Source organism: Euprymna scolopes, chromosome 8, assembly GCF_053919585.1.
Source record: "Euprymna scolopes isolate OS-2025 chromosome 8, ASM5391958v1, whole genome shotgun sequence".
In the NCBI taxonomy this organism is placed as follows: domain Eukaryota; kingdom Metazoa; phylum Mollusca; class Cephalopoda; order Sepiida; family Sepiolidae; genus Euprymna; species Euprymna scolopes.
The window spans coordinates 169,242,823-169,253,615 of record NC_136489.1 but is presented as its reverse complement, the minus strand read 5'-3'; positions in this window follow the sequence as shown (position 1 = coordinate 169,253,615).

The following is a 10,793-nucleotide window of genomic DNA, read 5'->3' as shown; positions in this document are numbered from 1 at the left end:
GGTGTGTGGTGCTAGACTGGGAGTAGTTGATTCATTTGTGTACCTTGGTACCTCTCTGTTGAGGGATGGCTGTCTCGGCACTGAAATCCACAGGCGAATTCAGAAGGCGTCTGTAGCTTTTGGAAGGTTGGAGAAGAGAGTGTGGTCTGATCATAGCATCACAGACAGGACTAAAGTCTGCGTTTATAAGACCTGTGTGCTAACCACATACTTATGTTCATCGGATACATGGACATTGCACCAAAGGCACATTAAATGGCTTGAACGATTTCACCAAAAATGCTTGAGACGTATCTTAAACATAAAGTGGCAAGCACAAGTACCCGATACTGAAGTCCTTGTGAGAGCATGTTGCTCTAGTGTTGAGATCCTTGTAATCAGATCTCACAAGCGTTGGGTGGGCCACCTGGTTCGAATGAAAGATTGTAGGCTGCCAAAACAAATTATTTCCGGGGAGCTGGAAAATGGCAAGCGCCCTCTAGGAATGGATTCAGGGACTCTACAAAGAATAATTTGAAAGTCTTACAAATCGATATAGGTGTTACGAAACTGTTGTTTTTTTTTGTTTTTTTATTATTACATAGGATTCACCATTTATCAGGGCCGAGAAACCACTCAAGGGTGAGTGTTATTGAGTGTACAGTAGTCAATGAAATAACATCATAGTAATAGTTAGTCGTGGAAATTTGTAAATTGGATTACTTTAGGGGAACGACTCATCAAGAACTAGTTTACGTGTGTCTTGAAGACGACCATATTGTAGTCAGCTGGAAAGCAGGCAAACGAAAGACAGTTGTGCAGTTCTAAGAAAGAGATTTTTTTTCATGGAATCTACGTTTAGGTTTAGGCACAGGTAAAGAGTGGGGGAAAATTATTGATAGTGCTTTCAGATAGAACGAGTGTTTCTCGTGAAAGTCTGGCGAAGGATGCACCATAAATAGATTAGAGCTCAGACGAACACTTGCCATGAAAATAACGATAAAGCAAAGACAGGCTCGCTACGTCTCTTCTGTGAGAAAGAGGTTGCAGAGAAGAGAAAAGGGCATCCCTACGAGGCTACGTAGTCTATTTTTAACTCTGTCAAGGCAGGTTAAAGTCTTTCTAGCAGTTCCTGTCTAGATGTGGCAACAATACTCCATCTTTGGACGTACCTGGCTGTTATACAGATAGAGAATTGCAGCAGCAGTGATATATCTACTGGATCGATAGAAGAATCTCACTATTTTTTTCAGCGACCTTGGCAACGAATTTTATGTACGTGTTCTATTTAAGATCAGGAGTAAAAGGTCAAGCTTAGAAGCTTGTCAAAACATGGAGTCTCCATAAGACGAGAGCCATTCATTTCAATTGATGACAGATGTTTCACTGTTTGCTTCACTACGATTACATAATAACGCTAGTGTTGCGCAACTCTTGTTTCACTACTAATGTCACTCGTTCACTAAATATTTATACAACTTTGTTGATATATCTTTCTGAAATGAATTTCACACAATAGTTTGTTTTTACACTAGCCTTCATAATCAACTGAACATTAATACAATAATATACTATAGGCATTCCATCAATGAAAATAACTCGCATTCTTAAGAACACGGTAAGATTTCTAGTATTTTCCTATTATAAACTCATGCATAGATGGCCGCCTTTTAAATGTCGTTAAACTTTATCATGAGAAACGATTCTGCGATGATTATCACTCTCGTTGACGTATGTGAATTCATATTTTCCATTTTTTGTATTCGTCATTGTTTTCTTTGCAAAACGAACTTATGCGTTTCAGTAATCTGTAATGATCTATTTTATTCGTTTCGTGACGTTAATTGCTTGCCAATCGTTATCCATGATTGCGCATTGAAAATCAGTATACGCTAGTGAATGTATCGTTAATTTGAGGCAATCAATTACAATCGATGGGTGAATGTAAGAACAACGGAAAGCCTGAAAGAATATATGAGCCCTAAAAGAGCGTGTTATTGAATTACATGTGGATTAAGATGGCGTATAACAAATAATATGCGGAGAGTGTGAAGTAGATAGTGTATCTGATATGTGAATGCAGAATGATATGGGCATGAGAAATTGATTTAGAGAGAGAATTAGGGAGAGACACATGAAATATAGAGTTACAGTTATGAAATAAGTCCTAATACAGTGTAGAATGATAAAATTGTCGCGCTAAAGAAAACAAGACTAAAGTTTTTTGTTTTTTTTACTTTTATTGAAAAAAATAAATTCAGTAAATTGATTATGTAGTGGAGCTGACATCTATTCAATGTAGCCGCCTTCGGTCTCAATCACCGTCTCGATACAGTTCCGTAACTGGGAACATTGCTTTTCTACAAGCACCGGTGAGAGTTCAGTGAACACTCGGCGGATGGCGACGATCAGGCTGGCTTTGGTGTTGTAGGAAGTCAAGTTGATGATATTCTTGACGTACAACCAAACAAAGTATTCCAGCGGGTTTGAGTCGTGGGGGGGCAGTGAGAGAAGGGTATAAAGTCGTAGCACTCTTTCTGAAGGCAAGTCTGCGTCTTTTTGGACGTGGGCCGGCGCCAAGTCTTGCTATCACACTCTATGTTTGTCAGCGACTACCTGATTGCACCAGAAGATCGCCGTACTCTTCCGCACATCCAGGTACACTTTGGTGTTAATTTTCAAGCCGACTTCGACTGTGTTGCAGTTTGTGCAGTTTACATTTGTATGAAATGTCTTGATTTTTATCATATTAATGGCAAAATCATAGGGAAAAATGAGTTCAATATATATATATATATATATATATATATATATATATATATATATATATAGGGATATGTGAGAGATGAATGAGGGCTAAATAAACAGGCGGCAGTAGGAGTAAAAACAAAACCAACTTAATCAGATAGACTGGCTTGTTGGTACCCTAAGGAAATCAACTTTATATATTTAAACTCCAAGTATATGTTATAAAATAAAAACTGTGATTAAGATATATTTATGAGGTGGAAGGAATATTGTTCAAGGTTGTAGACTTTAATATTCTTTCACTTATTTTTAACTAGCAGGGGAGGAAGACGGCCATCTTTGCTAATTTCTTTTCTTCCTTACTTTTCCTTTCTGCCCTTCTCTGAGCAAGTCTGTCGACCTATGCCACAAATCCCAAAACTCCATCATGAAAAGTTTCCAGAAAAAAAACGATAAAACCCAGATTTTCAACTTCCAACGTAGACCCCCACTACCATATCTTCTCCAACACTAGGGGATGTAACCCAATTACAGGAGACTAAACCAGATCTATTATCCCTAAGCGAAACTGGCATTGGACTGACTATTTCCCTAGAAGAGTTTGGAATTAAAGGATACTCCAACTTAACATCCAACTATGACCCCCTAAATTGCCGTGGGCATAGAATATGTGCCTACATAAAAAATGGCTTTTCATGTGGTAGAGACATTTTCAGAGAAGACCCTAATTTGCCCAATATGTGCTTCCGGGTTGCATTTGCTCACACCACTGCATTTATATTTGCCCTCTCTTCTCCCTACAACAGCAGAGTTACTATCTTTAACAGCATATTTGAGAAAATTGACCATATCATGCCTGCTCATCTTTCGGCTAACGTTCACGTCTGTGGAGACTTCAATTTTCACAATGTGGAATGGTTAACCCACTCAAATAAGACAGATGATGAGCGGAGGTTATGTCATGATTTCTCCATTGATAATGACCTCACTCAGATTGCTTGCGAACCCAACCGTATGCCCGATACTGACAGTCAGTATGCAAGTCTCCTAGATCTTTTCATCACAACTGGGTCTGAGCTATGTTGATCTTCTGTTCTGTCACCACTGGGATCTTCTGCTCAGTTTGTTGTAAAAGTTAAAATAAAAACGAAACGTAGTAAGTCCTCAGACGTACCTCTCCATAGTACAGTATATCGATACTTTATGGTTGATTAGGATAGCTTCGTACATTTATATCAGATCCACCTCTGCGTTCCATGTTTAAAATAGGTGTGTCCTTTATAGTATCAGACATAATGGAATGGTTAACTGTAGGGACATACCGTTTCATACCCTTGAAAAGTTCCAGCAAAAACCTTACAGCCAGCCGAGGTTCTCTCCGGAATGTGCTGCTGTAAATATACTGAGACTTAAACCGCTTTCAGGACTGCCAGCAACCTCTGTAAAATGGTAATGAAAAACGCGAGAGAGTTGTCTGCTCAATCCGTTAAGTTCAAAGTATCTGAACAGAGGCTTGGTTCCCACTAATTTCGGCAAATAACAAACAGTCCTGAATAGAAGCGTGTACTCTTATACCAAACATCATCAATAGACCTGAGGTAATATCGTCACGATCGCACAAAGCCAAACTCTATGACAAAACTTTACAGCTAATTCTACTATATAAGATCAGTATTGCCAACTCTCGCATTTGATCCTGTGTCTGAAAACACGCTATGCGACATACAAATATATGTGCGTGAATTTGCCAAGCTAATCACAAACCTCAATTCCAGTAAATGATGGCATTTCATTTATAGTGCTGAAAAAGATTCAACAAGAACTAGCTCCGATACTTACACAGGTATTTCTTAAAAAGAATTGCTTTCCAACACCCTGGAAAGCCTCCTGACTATGTCCAGTATTTCAAAATCGGTTATCTTTCTCTCAGTTTAGACCAATAAGTTTTTTGTGCGTCATGAGTAAATTGTTGAAATATGTGTTAAATAGAGAAATAGTCAACCACCTCAGCAAAAATAGCCTTATCAGTAACATGCAATATGGTCTTCGTTTTGCTAGATCTACAGCAAATGTGCTAACAGTTAGATCTCATAGGATTAGCGAATCTCTCGATGAATGGCTTCTTTACTAGGGTAATTGCTATTAACGTAGAATTGTACTGTCTCACCTTTCCGCGCACACAGTCGTTATAGGGAACATTCAGAAGTTATATCGATGTGATATTTCAAATAATTCTTCCTAAATGACTGCTTTTGTGTAGCGCATATTAAACAAAGGGTTGGATTAACTAGTGTTCTCTCAAATAATATCGATAAAAGTAACGGAGCAATAACGAGGTAAATGAATCACGGGACTAGAAACAATGGTATATCTTGTTTAACCAAGGCTTTCAAAGAAGTTTTAACCAAAAAATATATGTGGACAGTTGCTGTAAATATCTATCATTTAGCAAGGAGATATATAAATCTTATGACTGATAAGATATTTAGAGGAAATAAAGGCTTGATGTAAGCGAATAAGGAAAACTCACACGAAGAATATACGAATAAATGTATCTTGAAATACAAGTAACATTATAACATACGTTTTATGAAGACAGTCGTGAAAAAATGGACTGATTTCATTACTAAAATAAAAAATATCCTGTTTCAGTTTAGTGAATTTACACAATCTTGACCAACAAATACCAAAGACTATGAAAACTTTGGTCTTACCATAGTTTGACTGGCTTTGTAAAATATTTTTCACATTTAAAGCTGTATTCTTGCACAACCAAGCTGAAACACTTCAACACTCCTCAAGTGAAATTTCTAAAGAAAAATTTATAAAATGGAAATGTCGAAAAGAATATGCATATGGACACTTTTATTTGGAGTTAATTATTCATTTTTATTTTGTAAACTTTTTAGTTTGCCTTTCTTGTTTTGGGAGAGGGGTGCCTCATGCAGGTTTAATTAAATTCTTATAAAAATTGCTTTTGGAAGGGAAGGTGCGTAACATTGTACATATGAGCACGTCGAAAGTATCAGCATAAGAGAAGAGTGTCCAGCATACGAAGAAATTTACCGCAGCAGCAGCTGCAATAGAAGGCAATCACGCTAATGCAAATTAGAAAGTGTGCGCGAGAAGAGAAGAGAAAAAAGGAGATAAATGCAACACGTCTTCGGACAAGAACGAAATCGACGTCGGAGAACATGGATTTATAAATGTGAAGGTGAGAAGACTGCGTAAGTAAAACAAAACCGAATCGCGACTTCACTTGCGATTTTCGGATTTTGAAATCCCGTCAATATTCTTTTATTTTCTTTTAGAGTTCATGAGTTCCTTTTTTCTAATGAGTTAAGAGTGAACTAAATGAAACATTGATATGAATTATTATGCGATACGAAACAGGTTCTGTAAAATATTGAACATTTCTACATACGTAAAAAGAATAAGCAGTAAGATGGAAAACATCTTAACATTTTGAATGTAGACTTTGTCACTTATTTCTCTTCTTAACATGGCTTCCTGTAGTATGCTGCCATTTGCCAATACATAGAATCATTTATCTAATATTAATATATCTGCCTACACATATATATATACACACACACACACATATATATATATATATATATATATATATATATATATATATATATGAAATAAGAATTACAGTTAAGTTTACCAAAATAATTCAAGATGGCAAAACTAAAGTATATTATAAATATTGAAGAGTTAATATTTATAAAGTAATCTCAACCAGATGTAAAAGCTCGATAAAACCAAATAGGAAATGGAGCTTATAATAAGAACAAGTAGTTAATAAAATATATTAAAAAAAACACTTTAATAAGGGTAAAATCCAAAAAATCAAAATTCAATAAAGTTGGTTAAGTTTCCATTTCCACAGGTAAAATCCAAGGGAATCGCGTAATTGGAAGATGATCCAAAGTAATCCAAAAGGCAGAAATCCGTGAAATAATTCACAAATGAGGGCAACGAAAAGGGTATGAGTTCAAGTAATATTATTACAAGGAAGATAAGATGTGCGTAGAAAAAATAATTTAAAACGACTGTCAAGGCTGAGCTTATGTTGGGAGAATGAGTGAAGAAAAAAAATGTTATTGGATATTTTATACTTCTATTCATTCACGTGAAATCACCTTTTTCTTCATCATATTCAGTCTCCTTCACTGTTTGTTACCAAGATCTTTAACTTACTTGTAGTTTCATCAAATACTTTGACAAGCAAAATCCGATCCCACATTTTTCTAAATCCTATCCTCTGATGAGAAGGAAAGTATTTCTTCGAAAATCCGCGGATGAAGGACTATCCACTTATTTTGTGGTTCCTTTTTTAAAATTAAATATATATTTTTTTCAACGTGTGTTTAACATTTTTTATTACATACTTGTTTTTATGTATATATATATATATATATATATATATATATATACAATTATAAAAATACTACGTTGCATGTGTATATGTGAGTTCGTTCCTTATAGACTCCTAAACGGCTGAACAAACATATTTTCTTTGAAGTTTACAGAACTTTAGTGTATAAGTCTGGAAGCAATCTTAGTTAAATTTTGTCTCAGAATATTCCCGATAATTACCGATAAGCGAAACCGTTATTTTAATCTATCTATCATCGGTAAAGCCATTTTCATTTCGCCACTTAGCAACAATGATAGAAAAACGGGCCGTGACAATTCTACTATGGGTAAGTTCATAGCGTAGTTATTTTTATTTTATTCATTTATTTTTTGCATGGAGTGTTTTGTAGGTTCAAACTCCGCGCGTAAATTTCTAAATTTTTTTTTCATTAACTGCAAAGAATTTTATACGATTTGAAAGTTTACATATTTTATTGTTGTCTTTTTTTTGTTTTTATGGCGTGGTCTGTAGTTTCAAACCTCACACGTAAATTTCTTAATGTTTTTTTTCGTTAATTGGAAAGAATTATATAAGGGAACTTTTTCTGTTGTCTACGTGTCTGTGTGCCTGTGAGTTCGTTCACTATAGACAATACATTGAATCATTTATCTGAATAGTAATATATCTGCCTACACATATACATACATATTATATATATATGCATATATATATATGAAAAAATCTATATTCAAATTTTCAAGATGTTGACATTTACCGTTTATTATTTAAGTATTTTAGCATGTACAATTCTTGAAAGAACCTGTTTCGTAGCGCAGATTCATTCATTTAATTAATTTGTAAATCATTTAATCAATTCTGTCCTTTACGCATCATATATATTCTCTGTAGTTACACAGAGCATCATAAATGGTGAAATATAATTGAATAACATATTTTCCCATAAATATATATATGTATGTGTGTGTGTGTGTTTGTATGTGTGTACATGAAGATGTCAGTATATTCAAACATGTTATATGATTGTTACTTTTAAAAACGCATTATAAATAATTAACAAGTTTCCAGAATTTCAAAATTTTTATTTTTCAACAAAATCAGTTTTCATGCAGAATTTCAAGCAAAGAAAGGGACAGCAAACATTTACTTTGCATGGAAAAACTAATAAATTTACGTCGTCATATGTCGTTTTGCATGAACTGCATTGTTTTAAGATTTTCCCCTTTTCACCCCGTTACAACACGACACACAAAAATTCAATTTCAACAAATATATACGCCTCGTTTTTTATTCATCTATCACATGTGTATGTATCTGAATAGACTTACATTAAAACACATCAAATAATATGAATTATATTCGTCCAATTTATTAGATACACAAGCATATATTAATACACTGATATACATATATATATATATATATATATATATATATAACTACTTCATTTATTCGCATAAATTTAATATATGATAGTATAGATTTATGCGTAAACTTTAAGTATTTACTTCAAAAGTGCTCAATACGTAGGTAGAGCTAGTTAGTAATTTATAAAATATATATGGCGATTAAGCTACACTGAATATTCTGCGTCGACAGAATTCGCGCATAAGCCTGACAAATCCTATAGTTGAATGAAACGCAGAATATTCAGTGTAGCTTAATCGCCATATATATTTTATAAATTACTATATATATATATATATATATATATATATATATATATATATATATATATATTGGACATTTTCAAATATGATATTTAAAATATGAAGTTTTTGTTTTAAAGTTTCGACATGTAAATAATTTTAATTATATACGTCGTATTTATTCAATATGCAAGCATATATAAATAACCACACACACACACACACACACACACACATGTGTGTGTGTGTTCATACATACAGAGAGATAAAAAGAGGAAGAAAGAGAAAGAAAGAGATAGAAAGAAGGGGGAGAGTTTATTTGTTCAAATATAATATTTCAAATATATATATGTGTATGTGTGTGTGTTTATATATATGTATATATATACACATATAAATATATATATATATATATATATATATATATATATAGAGAGAGAGAGGGAGAGAGAGAGGCGGATTATTTGTTCAAATAGAATATTTCATATATATATATATATATATATATATATATATATATATATATAGAGAGAGAGAGAGAGAGAGAGAGAGAGAGAGGGAGGGATTATTTGTTCAAATAGAACATTTCAAATATAAAGATTTGGTTTCATTGTTTTGCCAAGTAAATGATTTATGAGCGTTTTAGTTATTCAATACCTAAACATATATTAATATACTTATAATTAAGGGTGTGTTATTTTCCGGAGGTTTTTAAATAAACAGTAATTTGTTGCTACACAGTCATGAGCATGTTTCAGTCTAGAGACCTCTTCAGGCAATCGCGCTTTCATTAAGGGAATCAGTAACGAATCTGAAAGTCATTTGCAATATAAAAAAAAGTTTTTGTGTAGAAGAAGACAGGGGTGGGATTTAGCTGTGAGTAAAACAAGGTTGATTTGATTTTTCTGTGTTCGGGTGAAGGGATTAGGGTTGGGTTTGGAGTAAAGAAAGTCAAGTTAGTGATAGAGCTTGAAATGATGTTATCTTTGCAATGTTCTTTCCTACTGGACGAATGAAGTAAGTCTGGGGTGGGTGTGATTTTATTAAATAGGAAATGGAGCTTATAATAAGAACAAGTAGTTAATAAAATATGTTAAAAAAAACACTTTGAAAACGAGTTAAAAACATTTAATTTAAAAAAAAGGGACCACAAAATAAGTGTATAGTCCTTAATCCGCGGAGTTTCGAAGAAATACTTTCCTTCTCATCGGAATTTATAGGTGGACTCCACCTATAAATTCCGATGGTACTCTACCCCATCTCTTGGGGTGAAAGTCCAATGGAAACAGCAATGTAAATTTATTATGGGCTCAATAAAAAATTTAAAAAATTATATATATATATATATATGTGTGTGTGTGTGTGTGTGTGTGTTAAATATATATATTATTGTTATTATTAATTTTCCGAATGTTATTATGTTTATGTAATTGAGAATTCGGTAGTGTTCATATACCAATAAATTTTAAGTCTGAAATAGGTGACTTAATTTGTAAGCTTCAAAATTACCATCTTTTGTAATCGAGCATTCATATATTGTTTTAACAAAATCAATACAACAAAGATTGGATGGATAGCAATAAGTACTGCATTTTCATTGTTCGTTGCAATTGTTTCGCGACCATTCGGACAATTTCAAACCTTATATCATTTGAAAATATTCACAAGAACGGCCTCTCTTCAGACGTGAAGAAAAATACTTTTTACTGACCAATATGGATCCGTTTTCCATTTAAGGAAAACTATGTGATAAAAAATGTACCTACATTTCTTCCTTCAGGGTTTTTTTCCCCATTTTCGGATTTTGACATATACAATTCTTCACAGTACAGGAACTTATAAAATATATTTATATTCTAGTATTGATTAACAGAATAACAATTCAATTGAACAAATGACAACTATGGAAATTAAGTTTATATATAGATATAAAAACTATTACTTCAGACACCGCGATGAAGTGGAAAATGTGACTCTCAATATATCACCTTTGCATAAGCATAGAAATCAGCCTATACATTTGTTGACTGACT